The 16,345-nt window shown below is 40.9% G+C and overlaps 1 protein-coding gene and 1 pseudogene across 2 annotated transcripts in view; both read right to left on the bottom strand.

The window, feature by feature from the left end:
- The window catches only part of ESR1 (estrogen receptor 1), a 275,093-nt gene that overhangs the window by 172,126 nt on the left and 86,622 nt on the right, over positions 1-16,345 (bottom strand). The gene's annotated exons all lie outside the window — the stretch shown is intronic.
- Positions 13,066-14,849, bottom strand: LOC138089680 (RNA-splicing ligase RtcB homolog; annotated as a pseudogene).

Below are 16,345 nucleotides of genomic sequence, written 5' to 3'. Positions count from 1 at the left end.
ATATTTTAATTACAGAGACACAGGAGATTCAGGTTTGATTCCTGGGTCAGGAAGATCCCTTGGGGGAGGAAATAGCAACTGGCTCCAGTATTCTTGGCTGGGAAATCCCGTGGACAGAGAAGCCTGGAGGGATACAGTCCATGGGATAGCAAAGAGTTGGACACAACTGAGCATGCAGGCACATACTACTGTACTAACATATTGTGTGACTAAAACATACAAGCTGAAATACAAGTTTCTTAATAAGACCAATGGAGAAGGCAATGGCAACCCACTCCAGTATTCTTTCCTGGAGAATCCCAGGGACAGAGAAGCCTGGTGGGCTGCCATCTATGGGGTCAGACAGAGTCAGACACAACTGAAGTGACTTAGCAGCAGCAGAAGCAGCAATAAGAACCAAAAAAAACATTATTTTCTTCCTGTACTTGAATAGATTTGAGTTGTCTGCTCCGGAAACTACTTGGAAAACAACTATACCACTGGACAGGAATATTTGGAAATTGATACATTAACTACCTATTGCTTATGATAAATACCAATATGATTTTTAATTACCATATTACAGAAAGACCAACAGTGGTACAATACAGGTCTAGAAAATGAATTCAATACCTTCTCTGTGCAGAATCTCAACAAGATGAATTTGATCACTATAGACAGATGAGTTTACAGTCTAAAAATTTTAAAAATGAATGCTACTTATTTGAGGTTGGGTGCACAGCCAAGGCCAAAGGGAAAGAAGCATTTGGGCTTTGCCCTGCTCATTTATTTATAATTATCAGTTTGCTCTTCTAAGTATAGGGTTTGTTACTACTTACCCTAGCATCTAAATCTGCTCTGTCAAATCCAGCAGCCACTAGCTACATGTTGCCCTCTACATTGAACTTGAATTAAAAAGTTCCTCAGTCATGCTAGCAACATTTCAAGTTCTCAGCAGCTACATGCAGCTGTGTGTTCATGTGTTGGTCACTCAGTCATGTCTGACTCTTTGCGACCCCATGGACTGTAGCTTGCCAGGCTCCTCTGTCCGTGGGATTTCCCAGGCAAAAATACTGGAGAGTGTAGCATTTCCTTCTCCAGGGGATCTTCCCAACCCAGGGATCAAACAGGGGTCTTCTGCACTGCAGGCAAATTCTTTATGGTCTGAGCCACCAGGGAAGCCCCTACATGCAGCTACTGCTGCTAAGTCGCTTCAGTCGTGTCCAGCTCTGTGCGACCCCATAGACGGCAGCCCACCAGGCTCCCCCGTCCCTGGGATTCTCCAGGCAAGAACACCAGAGTGGGTTGCCATTTCCTTCCCCAATGCATGAAAGTGAAAAGTGAAAGTGAAGTCGCTCAGTCGTGTCCGACTCCTCGCCACCCCATAGACCACAGCCTACCAGGCTCCTCCATCCATGGGATTTTCCAGGCAAGAGCAGTGGAGTGGGTGGCTACCAAAATGGACAGAACTGAACATTTCCATATTTGCAGAAATTTATACCTGAACAGTCTGCATGAAATCCTTTGGGAACTATGTCAGATATGAAAAGGATGTTACTGCCAATGGAACATTCTCTCCACCTAGTTTCTGCAGTCACAACACCTGGTCACAATGCCCTCTCTTGCTCTGTCTCCTCCTCCACAGCATCTTACAGCTGGATTTTTTTGTGGCCCACATCTACAGTTCAGTTTCTCCCGGGCCCCAGGCCAGCCACTGCAGACAGAGACAGTGTGGCAGAACTTCTACCTGCAGGTCTGGTGAAGCTCGTGGGGAAATCAGGCTCCCAGACACAGAACAGCATATATTCCACATCCACATCCAAGACCTTAGAAGACAGGTGTATAGTTCTCCAAACGTCCTCCTTTCCTAACTTACATCACTCCCTGATGGCTTGATTGATCACATTCTAGACGTCAGGCTTCTGCCCAAGCATTTCAGAAGTGAGTCTAATCCCTGAACTCAGTGGTGGCTGGGGAACCATTTATGACATCTGCAGCGCATCTTCCAGCATGGACCTTGGCCCTTGCCTGCCATGGCTATCTTCCTTACAGGCAGAGACCTGACACCAGCTTACGTAATGACACCATCTGAAAACACTCCTGGTGGCTGAACTCACTTTTCTTTGCTTTGCCCACTAAACACAGTGCCTGGACTGACACCCACTTCCTGAAACCTATGTAGCTTTTCTCACCCTCCACTGTGCCCTAGCCCAAGGCGCTCTAGGCCCTATCTTCCAGCCTCAGATAGCCCTCTTCCCTGATCCCACAACCAGCTTCAAGTTGGAGACTCCCTAAATCATGAAGGGAAAGGCTACCCATTCCAGTATTCGGGCCTGGAGAATTCCATGAACTGTATGGTCCATGGGGTCGCAAAGAGTCAGACACGACTGAGGGACTTAAAAAAAAATTATGACATGATTAATTAAAAGAAAACCCATACTCCTTTGCCCCACTCTGAATGGCTAGCAGAAGCCCCAAGGAGTCTGTGTCAAGGCAATGGAGCTTTTGAGTTTCACCACCCCGTAATGGGATCAAGCCCACGACCTTGGTGTCATTAGCACCAAGCTCTCCTCAGCTGAGCTAACCCGTCTCTTAAGTTTCAGTGAAAGTTTAAGGTCACAGAGATTGGGTTGCCTTTTTCCATTTTATTCTTTGAAGATGGGGTGAATTACCTTCACTGCAGAAGGTGCCCAAATTAAAATATTTCAGCATTGCAATAGTTCAGAATGGGGTGTGCTGCTGAGCGAACGTGGAGCAAGCAATCAGAATGAACTATGTGTCAGTTACAAATCTCTCCGAAAGAAAACCCGATGCTACTGCGATGCCTTGCTGAGAAAAAGATAACTTTCAACATGAAATCATCAAACTGCCAGTAATTGCCTTAAGAAAACACATTCAAATAAAAGGATGGGGCACATGCTATTGTCTCAGAACAACTTTCTTCTCAATTGTTTGGAAAGCTTTTATTGTTCACGAAATCTCTTTGTGTTGTTTACCTTCAAGAGGGATTGAAAACATTCTGATAAGGAATGGAAAAATTAACTTACTTCTCTACAGCTTTATGAAGTACCTCATGAGTGAATCACACTAGTCATCTGTGCTTCAGTTTTAAGCAAAGAGGGGGAAAGAGTAGGCAGTAGTGAATTTCATGTATTCTTTTCACTTGCAATAGTGGCTACCTTTGTAACCAAGAAGCATATTAATATACACATACAAAACAGTCATTGGTCATTGACATTTCAGTATTATAATGCTGATGTTGAATGAATTCATTCCATGATATTTCTGAGCTCGCTTAAAATATAGTTAAGTGTCTAATGGGGAATAAAATGATAATCGTTGTGAAATTTAGCAACTAAAGACAATGATCATAATGTACACAGTTGTTATAGTAATACAGCTGGTCAACCTCATTCTTAAAAGAGCAAAAGAAACACATTTAAAAAATTGCCATGAAGAAAAAAAAATTTCCATGAAGAAAGTTTCCTAAATATTAAAGAAGTGAAGGAGAAATATTATTCCACTAAACCTACATAAAGATATCAAAGTTCAAAATTTTTTTATTTATAAATAATTCATGTGCATTGTTGAAAATAAGAAAGAAGAAAAAAGTAGAAAATAAAAACCATGCAAATTCCCTTACCCAAGGCTAACTCTTACTAGCTTCTTGTTGAGTCCCCTTCCAGAATCATGTATTCATTCACTTATTTACTCTCCTTTTTACTGCTCAATATAAGCATAAGTAAAATAAAATACTTGAATACCATTTATAATCTGCTCTCTTCATGACATAGTCCACATCGAGAAATATATTTTATTTTGCAATTCGTACCATGTTCTTTTATGTGATATTATGACTTCTGAATCGACACTGCTGGATGATTCTAACTATATCAAAAGTCAAAGGAAAAGAGCATACCTTTTAACTCAGCAATTTGAGTTTTAGGAATGAATCCTAAATAAACATTGTGGGATGCAAAGATTTATCAAGAAAGTTGTTTATAGTCTTGTTTAAAATTGCAAATGTTAGAAACAATGTAAACACCAATAATCAGGGAAATAATTAAATTATAGCATATCTACTTTGGAATATTAATGCAGAGACCCCAAAAATCTTACGTTGAAGAATACTTAATAACATGAGAAAACTTTACATGAATAAGCAATGCAACACTGAATTTGCAAATATTTTAAAAATTGCATGTCTAAAACAATAAGATAAAGCAAATTTTTTAAAAAGATACGTCTTTAAAATATAACTAGCATGGAATAGCTAGAAGTAAATTTTTTTAATCTGTAAGATCTTTTGGAGAGAATTTTAAAATTTTATCAAAAATCATTTTAAAGTATCTAAAATAACAGAGAATTATATGTCAATGGGTGAGAAATTTCATAAAGATGTCAAAATTCCCTAAATTAATTTATGATTATGCAATTGGTTTTAAACTTCCTTCGGAAGCAAAAGTGGCCATAAATAGCCAAAACAGTTTTGAAGTAGAACAAAGTTTCTTTAACAAGAATCAAAAAGTGAAAACAGTTATAAAGTTATAGAAATTAAAACTATGGTTTTATTGACAAACAGAGGAAAGAAATAGCAAAGAGAGCTCAGAATCAGATTCTCAGAATCAGAGCAGGATCTTCATATAAAAAGGAAGCAGCTTTACAAATCAATGGGGAAATAATGTACTATTCAGTTAGTAGCTCTGGGACAAAGTGATTATCCAAATGCAAACAAAATCAAATTGTATTCTTACTTTTGGCTTTTTGGAAATTTCTGAATTTTTTTCCCAAATATTTTTCATCCACAGTTGGTTGAATCTGTGGATGTGGAACCCATGATACAAAGGACTGACTGAATTTTATTCTTTTAATATCCTTAGTATTTTTGAAATTTATCTTACTAGAGTTTAAGTGTTTGGTTTGTCTTATTATTTGTCTTTGAATCAGTGAAAGTGACAGTCACTCAGTTGTGTCCGACTCTTTGTGACCCATGGACTATACAGTCCATGGAATTCTCCAGGCCAGAATATCGGAGTGGGTAGCCTTTCCCTTCTCCAGGAGATCTTCCCAACCCAGGGATCGAACCCAGTCTCCTGCATTGCAGGCAGATTCTTTACCAGCTGAGCTACCAGGGAAGCCCAAGAATACTGGAGTGAGTTGCCTTTCCCTTCTCCAGGGGATCTTCCCGACCCAGGAATCGAATCAGGGTCTCCTGCATTGCAGACAAATTCTTTACCAACTAGCTATCAGGGAAGCCCATCTTTGTGTCAGATGATTCTCTAATTTTTCTCTTAACTTAAATTAAAAAGGCACCCTACCTTCCCAATGGCTTACATTTCAAAAATGTCGATTATCTGATGGACGTGGACGGGCACTTTTCTGACCCATTGCCATTACTAAAAGCGAAAAACTGATATTGCTTTGGGAGTAAACAGCACATCCATGTAAAGGGAATCAGTTCCACATGTGCAACATTTAATTTTGGGAAGGGTTGGAGTAAATAAGTGGTGAACTGAAGCCCTGGAGCAAACATAGCTAAGTTATTCCAAAATTAATTATTATTAAGGAAAATGCTTAAAACTTATTTTTAAAGAAATCTTTCATTTAATGAATTGAAACCATATTGAGAAAGAGAAAGAGAGAGGGAGACAATAAAAATGTGCATAAATACAGTCTGGTCATTTTTGTTTGTTTGTTTTAAATATAGTTAACATCTGCCCGCAAGAAAGAATACCTGGAAAACTCATTATGAAACCAACAAACTACAACTAATATTTTATAGAAAATTCCCATGTATAGCAAAATGTATACTTTGAATCCCCAAGGAACAAAATAAGGAACATAAAAGTATTGGCTAAAGGAAAAACAGGGATTATCCAACAGTAAAGATGCTATACCTAGAACTTCTCAAGACAAATATCTATGAAAAGTTTCCTGGTGCCTCATCGGTAAAGAATTGGCTTGCAATGCAGAAGACATGGGTTCAACTCCTGGGCTGGGAAGATCCCCTGGAGAAGGAAATGGCAATCCACTCCAATATTCTTGGGAATTCCCACAGACAGAGGAGCCTGGTGGGCTACTGTCTATGAGGTCACGACTTAGGAACTAAACAACAACAATGAAAAGTTTTAACAAGTAACAAAATAGTTCATACCTGTGATACTGAATACTACCAAAATAATCCCACAGTGAGGAAACCGTAACTTAATAAACTTGGAAATGGCTTCTTTTTACTTCCTAAATAGTTCTTTTCTTTGACTTAATCAAGGTATAGTTTTATATATTTGTCATGATCAGTTCTGTTCAGTTCAGTCGCTCAGTCGTGTCCGACTCTTTGCGACCCCATGAATTGCAGCACGCCAGGCCTCCCTCTCCATCAACAATTCCCAGAGTTCACTCACACTCATGTCCATCGAGTCGGTGATACCATCCAGCCATCTCATCCTCTGTCGTCCCCTTTTCCTCCTGCCCCTAATCGCTCCCAGCATCAAAGTCTTTTCCAATGAGTCAACTCCCCATGAGGTGGCCAAAGTACTGGAGTTTCAGTTTTAGCATGATTCCTTCCAAAGAAATCCCAGGGTTGAACTCCTTCAGAATGGACTGGTTGGATCTCCTTGCAGTCCAAGGGACTCTCAAGAGTCTTCTCCAACACCACAGTTCTAAAGCATCAATTCTTCGGTGCTCAGCCTTCTTCACAGTCCAACTCTCACATCCATACATGACTACAAGAAAAACCATAGCCTTGACTAGACAGACCATAGTTAGCAAAGTAATATCTCTGCTTTTCAATATGCTATCTAGGTTGGTCATAACTTTTCTTACAAGGAGTAAGTGTCTTTTAATTTCATGGCTGCAATCACCATCTGCAGTGATTTTGGAGCCCCCCAAAATAAAGTCTGACACTGTTTCCACTATTTCCCCATTTCCCATGGAGTGATGGGACCAGATGCCATGATCTTCATTTTCTGAATGTTGAGCTTTAAGCCAACTTTTTCACTCTCCTCTTTCATCAAGAGGCTTTTTAGTTCCTCTTCACTTTCTTCCATAACGATGGTGTCATCTGCATATCTGACGTTATTGATATTTCTCCCGGCAATCTTGATTCCAGATTGTGTTTCTTCCAGTCCAGCGTTTCTCATGATGTACTCTGCATATAAGTTAAATAAGCAGGGTGACAATATACAGCCTTGACATACTCCTTTTCCTATTTGGAACTAGTCTGTTGTTCCATGTCCAGTTCTAACTGTTGCTTCCTGGCCTGCATACTTCTAAAGAGGCAGGTCAGGTGGTCTGGTATTCCCATCTCTCTCAGAATTTTCCACAGTTTATTGTGATCCACACAGTCAAAGGCTTTGGCATAGTCAAGAAAACAGAAATAGATGTTTTTCTGGAACTCTCTTGCTTTTTCCATGATCCAGGAGATGCTGGCAATTTGATCTCTGGTTCCTCTGCCTTTTCTAAATCCAGCTTGAACATCAGGAAGTTCACAGTTCACGTATTGCTGAAGCCTGGCTTGGAGAATTTTGAGCATTACTTTACTAGCATGTGAGATGAGTGCAGTTGTGCAGTAGTTTGAGCATTCTCTGGCATTGCCTTTCTTTGAGATTGGAATGAAAACTGACCTTTTCCAGTCCTGTGGCCACTGCTGAGTTTTCCATATTTGCTGGCATATTGAGTGAAGCACTTTCACAGCATCATCTCTCAGGATTTGAACTAGCTCAACTGGAATTCCATCACCTCCACTAGCTTTGTTCATAGTGATACTTTCTAAGGCCCACTTGACTTCACATTCCAGGATGTCTGGCTCTAGATGAATGATCACACCATCATGATTATCTGGGTCGTGAAGATCTTTTCTGTACAGTTCTTCCATATATTTTTGCCACCTCTTCTTAATATCTTCTGCTTCTGTTAGGTCTACACCATTTCTGTCCTTTATCGAGCCCATCTTTGCATGAAATGTTCCCTTGGTATCTCTAATTTTCTTGAAGAGACCTCTAGTCTCTCCCATTCTGTTCTTTCCCTCTATTTCTTTGCATTTATCGCTAAAGAAGGTTTTCTTATTTCTTCTTGGTATTCTTTGGAACTCTGCATTCAGATCCTTATATCTTTCCTTTTCTCCTTGGCTTTTCACTTCTCTTCTTTTCACAGCTATTTGTAAGGACTCCCCAGACAGCCATTTTGCTTTTTTGCATTTCTTTTCCATGGGGATGGTCTTGATCCCTGTCTCCTGTACAATGTCACAAAGCTCAGTCCATAGTTCATCAGGCAATGTATCTATCAGATCTAGGCCCTTAAATCTATTTCTCACTTCCACTGAATTTCAAATAAATAGTATTTGATGTCATTATTTTTTATGCCTAAAATTACATAATAATTTTCCACAGGTCTGTGCACTAGGCAAAAAAAGAGAGAGAGAGAGAAGAGGAAGGAGAGGTCCTTATGATTAGTGGTGTTACTTCAGTCATGCTTAGCGATCTGAACAACAGACTAATGCCCAGAGAATAACTTATCTAAACACTAAGATAGACCACCTCTCCTCCTTTCTCCATTATCATTAAACTCATCATCAATAACAACTATTTATAAGATATCACTGTGCTACGAATAAAACAAGAATATGACAGTCTCTGCTTCCAGAAATTAAAAAGCCAACTGCATAGATATGCCTGCAATGCAGGAGACCAGGATTAGATTCCTGGGTTGGGAAGATCTCTTGGGGAAGGAAATGGCAATCCACTCCAGTGTTCTTGCCTGGAGAAGCTCATGGATAGAGGAGTCTGGCAGGTTACAGTCTATGGGGTCGCAAGAGTCGGACACAACTGAGTGACTTAGCACACACATAGATATGAGATGAACATATTTTTAAAATAAAATACTAAAGTCATTAACTTGGCTCAACTCAACCTGGCACCTAGAAGATGAAATCTATATCCTATTCAATTAAGTGTTTAATCAACAAAGATACATTAAGCGCAGTGCCAGGCAGCTGGCTGGCTGCTGGGAGAGAGCACAATCAAAAAGGGTCCGAAGCTAAGGGGCATGGACAGTCTGCCACTTGGGAGAAGATTCCAAGACAGAACTGAGGCCAGAGCTGAGTGGTATGCATAACCATGGGTAAAAGACAGCAAAGTCTAGACATGATTCAAGCACTGAGAAACGATCAGTCAGATGAACGACCTAGTAGTCAAAAATCAAAGCTTTATGTAGATGGGATAATGCCAAAGAGTCAAAATGAAAGTGAGGAGGCAGAAGGCCGACAATGAAGTAAACATTTGTTAAAGTCAAAGGCAGTGAGGTCAAGCAGCAGTCAAGTGCCAAGATGGCAGAAACTGGTCTCCTGCAGTTGGAACTGACTGCCCACCACTGTATTCAGCTTGTCCTTAGACTGGCAAGGTTCAAGATGTTCAATACCTGGGTTAACACCAGAATTCTGACAGCAGATCACAGGTGGACGAACACAGAGCCTGTTAGAGAGAAGAAAGTCAGGAAGAGAAAAACAACTATCGTATAATCACATGAAATTAGAAAAATGGTCCTGATGAATCTATTTGCAGGGCAGACATAGAGAACAGACTTATGGACACAGTGGGGGAAGGAGAGGATGGAACAAACTGGGAAGATAGCATTGAAATATATAAATTACTGTAAAACAGATAGCCAGTGGGAAGTTGCTGTATAACACTAGGGGCTCAGCTCAGTGCTCTGTGATGACCCGAGGGGTGGGATGGGGCGGGTGGGATAGAGGCTCAAAAGGAGGGGACATATGTATATTTATGGCTAATTCATATTGTCGTAAGGCAGAAAAAACACACCATTGTAGAGCAATTATTTGCCAAGAAATACATTAAAATAAATTTTTAAAAAATAGATGTGATTCAGAAGGTAACCCTTATGGCAGAAAGCTAAGAGGAACTAGAGAACCTCTTGATGAAACTGAAAGAGGAGAGTGAAAAAGCTGGCTTAAAACTCAACATTCAAAAAACAAAGATCATGGCATCTGGTCCCATCACTTCAAGACAAACATATTTGGAAACAGTGGAAACAGGGACAGACTTTATTTACCTGGGCTCCAGAGTCACTAAAGATGGTGACTGCAGTCATGAAATTAAAAGACGCTTGCTCCTTGGAAGAAAAGCTATGACAAACCTAGACAGCATATTAAAAAGTAGAGACATGACTTTACCAACAAAGGTCAGTATAGTCAAAGCTATGGTTTTTCCAGTGGTCATGTATGGATGTGAGAGTTGGACCATAAAGAAAGCTGAGCGCCAAAGAACTGATGCTTTTTAACTGTGGTGTTGGAGAAGACTCTTGAGAGTCCCTTGGACTGCAAGGAGATCAAAGAAGTAATCCTAAAGGAAATCAGTCCTGAATATTCATTGGAAGGATTGATGCTGAAGCTGACACTCCGATACTTTGGCCACCTGATGCAAAGAACTGACTCATTTGAAAATACCCTGATGCTGGGAAAGATTGAAGGCAGGAGGAGAAGGGGAAGACAAGAGGTTGAGATGGCTGGATAGCATCACCAACTTGATGGACATGAGTTTGAGCAAGCTCTAGGAGTTGGTGCTGCAGTCCTTAGGGTCACAAAGAGTTGGACATGACTGAACAACTGAACTGAACTGAGAAGATAAGGACTCTGAATGCCAAGGTGGACAGGAGGTTAAATTACAGGTTCCTTGGGGTGAGGCAACTACATTTTATATACCACTGATTTTCCAAACTGAACTAAATACATAATAATTGATTACTAAATAATTCTTAATTAATTATAATAATATAGTGGAATTGCATTTTATATGGAGATTAGGTTAAGTAAACAAGGCAAAAATTGAGTGTACTCTTTATCTTTTCAACTTCATTTGAACATTCATTTTAAAATGGCTTTTTGCTTCAAATGGGAAAATAACATCTTTAGAACAAGGAAAACAATGTTTGCAGTTTTCTTTTTGAACTCAAAATATTAGCCATTACTTCCCAAGGTCATTAAGAGGGCCAAGTCTGGGAGAAATGCTACATATAAGAAAAGCTTATAATACAGAAACACCATGGCACAAACCATTCCTCTTTATTTCTCTTCCTCATTTGCTCCCCTCTCGCCTCCCCAAAGAGTGACTTTCAAAGCATCCAATAGGACGTAACATATGTACCTAGGATGACTGACAGCATTTCTTACACTGACATCACTGTTTTGGCAGTGGACTTTGCTAGATGACATCACTGGGAAAGCCCAGTTAGATAGAGTCCACACAGACACTCAGTGTTGCCTCATCTCTAGAGAACCTAGCACCTGCTAGAAGCCTGTTTCTCATCTTAAATGCCCTCCAGTGCTCACAGATAACCTGCATCCTTAAGTCATCTGGTCTTATGCACAATGGTCACTGGTCCAACCCAGAGGCATAATTATATACTATACAATTAATAATTATAAATTATTGCATTAATAGTACTAACTTGTTGATAACTTTCAAACTCTACCATCAAAATCATTAAAGTCACCAAGTTTTCAGAGTAAAACCATGCTATTTCACATCATATTTTTTCAGAGAAAGTCAGCTTTATTCCAGCCTCTAGAAGATACTCTGCATTTAGAAGATACTCCAGTGGGGAAGGGAGGTTTATTATAAGTTAAGAGATCAGTTCAGTTCAGTCGGTCAGTCGAGTCCGACTCTTTGCAACCACATGGACTTCAGCACGCCAGGCTTTGAGGTGTAAGTGTTAGAAAAGAATATCTTTAAGGTACATCTCTGAAAGCAACCAGGGAGAAAATCAGAAAACAGGACCACTGACCAAAGTGAATCAAGTAGAAATACTAACTGTCCTAAGCAATAAAATGTTAAAGATGACATATGGACAATGCGGACTTCCCTGGTGGCTCAGACGGTAAAGCATCTGCCTACAGTGCGGGAGACCTGGGTTCGATCCCTGGGTCAGGAAGATCCTCTGGAGAAGAAAATGGCAACCCACTCCAGTACTCTTGCCTGGAAAATCCCATGGATGGAGGAGTGTAGTAGGCTACAGTCCATGGGGTCGCAAAGAGTCGGACACGACTGAGCGACTTCGCTTCACTATAGACAATGTATTACAACTTTATTAGGTTTTTCTGTTTTAGTGTTTGGACTCAATTGTGGCCTTAGTAGCATATAACTTTAACATCTTCAGGCGTCACAGTACATAGCACCTCATCTGATTAGGAAGCACGAGACTAATCAACCTGTCAACACAGAGTAACCATTAGCATCACAGTTGTGGCCATTTGATGTTTTATAATAATGTCAATCACAAATGTAAAGATACTCAGTATTTTGTGGGGGTTCTCTGATGCAGTCGTGTGAGCTATTATTCAAGAAAAGTCTCCCTGACCAGGCCTTATTAATGACAGACACCAGCTGATGCCATTGTTACAGGTAAGTCAAAACTCTGCCTTCTATTTAGAAAGACAAAGGTAACAAGTCTGTGAAGAGTGATTTTCTCTTTTGGTTACCCATCCCTACACCTCCACACACATCCCCCGTCTATAACTTGTAGAGTTATCCATCTGTTCAACATCCTGCTTTGAATCATATGTATGCACCAAATAAGAATGGTTTTTAGGGGTTTGCTCAGTGCAGGGCAAGGGGGTAAAAGAGTGGATAAGTGAACAAAGTGACAAACGGAGGGAAAAAAGAAACATTCCAAAGCCTTCCTATTTAATGGAATGGCCTTCACAACACCTCTCAGGCTGGAAAAAGAGGTTGGTGTAAAGAATTTCATTCTGGTGAAGAAAGACTTGTGTGACTGAGTAAGGCAATTTTTTGACTTAGCCCCACCCACTAACAGATTTTCCTAAAAATCTGTGGGATAATCAGAGAGGAAGCATATGCCTTCCTTTCCAAAGGGGGGCAACATGACTCCTTCCAGAAGAAAAGTTTACAACACTGACTCCAGAATTGGAAGCTGCCCCACCAGCCATTCTGAAACAAGCAGCTAGAGCACCACACCCTGGAGCCTGTCAGGTCTCAAGTCTGATGTCTGAAGAGTGTTTTCGTCCATTTCCACTTCAGTGAGCATCAGCAGTGTTCGGTGGCAGCAGTCAGCATTCTATCCTTTGATAACGGCAATTGCCCTCAGATTAATGGCCTTCTTGTTGACTCTAGGATCATGGCAGGTGTTCACCACATTCGTCACGCTTGTAGAGAACTCAGGTGCCTCTTCAGTGACCAGCCTGGGCAAGCCAACTTGGATTGCAATTCCCACGTCTGCCAATTTGCATAGAACATCCTGGAAATCTAAATTATGTCTTGACTTTGCTTGAGACAATGCAAGGCCCGCTCCATGACAAGTTGTTCCAAAGGTCTCAGTCATGGCCTGCTCAGTGCCAATAAGAACACGGCTACAGGTTCCCATGGTGCCCCCAATGAGCACTGGTTGTCCAGTGAGCTGGTGATCAACTGCAGTGAGGGGATGCTGAGGAGAGAAGGCTTAGGTGGACCTCTTCCTGTGTACTAACAGAGTCCGCTCCTTCCCTTCCCATCCACTACACGTTGTTCCACTTTGGCAATATTGTGAGAAACATCATAGATCACGTGTAGGTTCAAGTCGTCAGGGGTTGCATTGAAGACCTTGACAAAAGCCCGATGGGTTAAGAAGGTCATGGAAGAGCAGTTGACTCAGGTATAGTTCTCAGTTCAGTTCAGTTGCTCAGTTGTATCTAACTCTCTGCCCATGGACTGCAGCATGCCAGGCTTCCCTGTCCATCACCACCTCCCAGAGCTTTCTTAAACTCTTGTCCATTGAGTTGGTGATGCCATCTAGCCATCTCATTCTCTGTCATTCCCTTCTCTTCCTGCCTTCAATCTTTCCCAGCATCAGGGTCTTTTCTAAGGAGTCAGCTCTTCGCACCAGGTGGCCAAAGTATTGGAGCTTCAGCTTCAGCATCAGTCTTTCCAATGAACACGCAGGACTGATTTTCTTTCTCAGCTGCTGCCATTGCCTTCAGGTAGTCCTGACCCTTCGGGGAAGTAATTCGAGCACAAGCCAACTGATGATCATTGACTATAATCCTGTCTCTCTTCATAGCTTTTTCCATAGCTATGAGAGCATCTGTGGCTTAGTGGCCCAAGCTTCTGCTCTCACTTTTGATCATCACACACATCTGTTTCTTATGGCTGATGCTCATTTTCTTAGCAACAGTCTCATTGAAAACCCCAGCAACAAGTTGGATTTCTACATAGTGGTTGCCTTCTCCCAGAGTCCCCAACTGGGGAAGGCTTCTCTTCTTAGCCCTCGCTGAGACTTTACTGGGGTCAGCTTGCAGCATCCTTCTGTACTCCTCACAATGTTCCTTGTCCTCTGCCCAGGCATAGCCTTCTCTCAGGAATTAGTCTATACCAGGGCTTCCTCCAAGTCTTTGGCATTCATTGAGATGACACCTTTTGACCCCACCCCAACAGGACTGTGATCAAATATAGCTTAGACAAGTTGCTCCTTCACAGGCTGAACATCACTTTCATCTAAATTGGTTCTCAGCAAGCAGACACCACAGTTAACGTCAAAGCCGACACCAGCTCGAGATACCACTGCTTCAGGGCCATTCATATCAAAGGCTGCCAAGCTGAATGGACATCAGGAAGACCAATGGATCGATGAACAATCCCAGGCGGGGCGGCCACAGTGCCAATTTGTTTCATGGGTGGCAGGAAGGTACCAACACCACCATCTTGACAAGCATTCCTTAATTCTTCAAACATTAATTTTTCCAAAGCATCATTCACATAGCAAACTCCTTCAACCTGCATGTTGGGCATGAAGCCTTTCTTGATTCTCCAGCATTTTTTATTGATCTTTTCCAAGAAGTGCAGCTCATCATTATAACAGCAATTCATGGTGGTGAAAACTCCTGACTTTGAGTGTACTCTTATTATTGTTGCAACCAACTTCTATGGAGGGCTCACTACAGGCCAAATACAATAATAAAAACTACAGATTAATTCTTGCACAACCATATTAGGTAGGTATTATTATGGTCCACTGAGGTCTGGAGAGGTTAAGTATCTCATTCATGTTCATTCATTTCTAGGCAGAGCTAAATTTTGAAGCCAGGGAGACTGATTCTAAAAGCTAAAGACATAAACATCATACTACATCATATATGAAAAGTAAAAGCTAACTTTTGTGTACCAACTTTTACTCACCAAAATATAATTCATGCCTTTGATCTTGGGAGAGCCTGATGATGCAGTTAATGGATTCATACAGGAATGTTTTCTGTGAGACTGGGACCCACAAAGAGATGGAAATAAATCTAGGATGGACAGGACTTAGCTTGGCAATAGGACATATCCCCATGAATATCAGCCAGAAGTTGAAACCACAAAAAACCAAAGGTCAGCAAGCAAACGAGCTTGATTCCTGGGAGTACAAAGTATAATAGATATCACTAAGGTCAGAACTGGTGGATAAACTGAGACAGCAGGAATATTTAGGCCAACTTAAATTTCAGGTCTTTTGAGGGAAGGAAGGGGGTTGGTCACCTTTTAAGTGAAAGGTCTCTTTGAATCACAAGGTTGCCTAGACACTGTTCAGTGATCACGTTTTACCCTTGTGTCTCCAAACACCTCCACATAGTAAATGCTCAGTAAAGGTTACCCTTATTTTAAATGATTTAGGCAAGAAGTTTGAAGTTGGCCTGACATTTGTTATATAAAATTTTCTAAGACTGCCAAAAATTTAATATAAAATAAATATAATAGTAACTAGTCTTAAGCAAACTTTTAAAGATACAAACCCCTAAGTATAATTTTCATATTTCTCACTACTTTTATTTGCTCAGTCAAGCTTAAACTAAACCATGTGTTGTCTCCAGGTGTAACCAGAACCTTTCTTTCCACGTGTCTCATCACTTTGCCTTTAAATATCTTTTAGGGCTGGCATATATTTTCAAGATTTCTAAGACATCTCATCTCATGTATGTTGGTTCATACCTACTGGATAAGTTTTCAAGCCAAAATCACCAGACTCATTTGTCTGGTATCTAATCAGGAACTTCTCAAAACACTATCTTTTCGGTATCTTCCTTTCTCTGTTCCACAAAGCAGACACTGTGAAGTTTCACCTGCTCTTGGGACTCAAATCTTAAGCATAACTTTGCTGTTGCTGTTCAGTTGCTCAGTCATGTCTGACTCTTTGTGACCCCATGGACTATAGCCCACCAGGCTCCTTTGTCAATGGGATTTCTCAGCAAGGAATACTAGAGTGAGTTGCCATTCTCTTCTCCAGGGGATCTGCCCAACCCAAGGATTGAACCCACCTCTGCATTGGCAGGCAGATTCTTTACCAATAGTGTCACCTGGGAAACCCAACTACAATTAATACATCTCTT

The sequence above is a fragment of the Capricornis sumatraensis genome, chromosome 13 (assembly GCF_032405125.1).
Source record: "Capricornis sumatraensis isolate serow.1 chromosome 13, serow.2, whole genome shotgun sequence".
Lineage (NCBI taxonomy): Eukaryota > Metazoa > Chordata > Mammalia > Artiodactyla > Bovidae > Capricornis > Capricornis sumatraensis.
The sequence above is the reverse complement of the archived record's forward strand: the minus strand, read 5'-3'. Positions and strand labels throughout refer to the sequence as shown.